At 40.0% G+C, this 2,412-nt stretch overlaps 1 long non-coding RNA gene across 1 annotated transcript in view; it reads left to right on the plus strand.

Annotated features, from left to right (window-relative positions):
• The window catches only part of LOC121132819, a 118,013-nt gene extending 116,315 nt beyond the window's left edge, over positions 1-1,698 (plus strand). Inside the window, exon 2 of the long non-coding RNA XR_005869466.1 lies at positions 53-1,698. This is a non-coding gene — a long non-coding RNA (uncharacterized LOC121132819). The remainder of the gene's footprint in view (positions 1-52) is intronic.
• The last annotated feature ends 714 nt before the right edge of the window (positions 1,699-2,412 follow it).

Raw genomic sequence — 2,412 nt, forward strand, 5'->3', positions numbered from 1 at the left:
TTGTTGGAGGCTAGCTGGAAAGAGCTTTATTCTGTCTCTTTTGCTTTACCAGGAGCACGTAAAGACAAGGAGGTTATTGAAGACTGAAAGAGCCGAGGCCAGAACATACACAACCGTGGCTGCCCATTCTCCGTGCTTTTCCCACCGGGCCTGCACTGTCTATAAACCCGTCCATGGAATAGCCCCATTTGTATTTTTCTGTGTCACTACAGACTGAATTCTAGAAATGCTTTTGTAAGAATTTTGTTTACAAGTGGAACAGTACTGAGACAGAAATATGACGATCCCTGGGGACTGGTGCGGCTAAATATCAGTTTGAAAGAATAGTTTAGACAAAGAATAAGAGAGGAAATGCTAGTGACATGAGCTCATTGTCTACTCACAGAAGAAGTTACATTTAAGATTCAGTAACTTTTCCTTTTACTCAGCCTGGCACTGGAGATTTGCCCTTCAGCATCACACAGATCTCCACCCTGTGGGGATGTCTCTGACAGGAAATTTTATGTTTGTTACTTCTCTCAGAGAAAGTTCTATTTCATGTTTCAAGTCTACAAATACAAGTTTCTTCCCAATCATATCTTCATTGTGTCTCATGACTCCTGACATGGGTAATAGTAGCTCATTTCACAGAAATGGTTTCCACAGCTCTCTGCCACAATCTGATTCTTTCTTCTTCTTGTCTGTTTGCTCCTTGAGGCAGCCTCACTATGTAATCCACAGAGATCTGAACTCTGTGTTCCTCCTGTCCTGCCTCACAAATGCTAGGGTGACAGACCTGTACCACCACACCCAGCGTTCTCTTTTAATGTGGCAGAGTCATCTGTCCGTTTTTCACAAAAAGAGCAGTTGGTTTTTTCTGCTCTTTCCAAGGATGTTGTATTTAAAGGGTCTCTTCTTCCCAACTATATGACTTCAGGGAATCAACATTGATAGTGGGAAATAAAATAACTACACCAAGTGATAAAAATCCTCTCCTAAAGTTGATATTAATATCACAGTATTTTATTAGCTCCCGTGTTTGCAAAGATATCTCTCTCTCTATATATATATATATCTATATCTATATCAATTATAATTATATTAGAGAAATTTCCCATAGTCTCAATAAGCATATCCTATGTAGAATAAAAGTTCTTTTTCATAATGGATTTTGCTTGGCTCCAAAAGTCATCTTAATCCCAAATATTACTACTAATCAGAGAAAAACTAGCATTTTCATTAATGTATCCCATTGTTCATGCTAAGATTTTTTTCCATAGAAAATTCTGCTGAGTACCCATTTTTAGCATGTTAGTACCGATGAACACGATAGTTACATCCAGGACCTCAACATGGGACAAAGGGGAACATCCATTACACAGCAAATTGAAAATGTCCAGATAGAGTAGACCAGGAGAAGAAATGAGACTGACAATGCATTGGGGATTTGCACGAGAATGAGAGGTAAGCTGCCAAAGGGGACCATTGCTGGAGCACAGCTACTCTTCCCTTCTTTTGGGGGGCTGTGTGTCATTACTTCCTTCTCCAGCATTCTTACTGGTTTACTTTGTCCTCAGAGGTCTGCATTGTCACTAGTTGCTTAGCATTAACACATTGAGTTATAAGGCTAAATTGTATGTTGTGAGGTTATGCTAAAGTTGTAAGGCCCCTCTAAAATAAATGAGCATTAGAATAATAAATACATTTGAAGGCAAAAAACCTAGTGGGCTGGCACTCAAAATTTGTTACAGAATGAATGCATTAGGGTTGCATGCAAGATGTGGAAGATGAAAGAAAGGGGATTTAAGACAAACAGAGACAGGGCATCTTGTTGCTTATACCTCTGCAAAAAAGCAATTTCCAAGAAACAGTAGAAGAAGTGTGTGTGTGTGTGTGTGTGTGTGTGTGTGTGTGTGTGTGTGTGTGTGTGTGTGTGTACAGAAAGTGGGAAGATGAAAAGGAAGGACCTTTAATAAGCTAGTTCAAACAGTTATTGAACCTCAGAAACTCCAAAAGCTGTAAGCTAGGCCAGTTGAGTTTATGCACAGTCTCCTACTCTCTCCCTTCAGCAGATCAATAGTCTCCCCTAGGCTTTTAGGGACCACAACTCAAGACAAACCAAGATTCATGGCTTTGACAATGAAAATAATTTCAGTAGTAGCCAGTTCATAAAACAGAGTTGGGATTTAATAAAGGAACCCTAGCATAGACTTAAGCACAGGGTTAAGATAGGAAAAAAAATCAGAAGAATGTAAGACACACCCCAGAGAGCAGACTTAGGCTTCTCAGGAGTCACGTGACTGTCTTTTGCTACTTGTCATATAGAGCATTTTGGTAGGATTTGGAGTCCCCATCTTCAAAGCCTTGATAAGAAATGTAAATGAGAGCAGGGAAGTGGTGGCACACCCCTTTAATGCCAGCACTTGAGAGGCA

Source organism: Mesocricetus auratus, unplaced genomic scaffold, assembly GCF_017639785.1.
Source record: "Mesocricetus auratus isolate SY011 unplaced genomic scaffold, BCM_Maur_2.0 Super-Scaffold_100018, whole genome shotgun sequence".
In the NCBI taxonomy this organism is placed as follows: domain Eukaryota; kingdom Metazoa; phylum Chordata; class Mammalia; order Rodentia; family Cricetidae; genus Mesocricetus; species Mesocricetus auratus.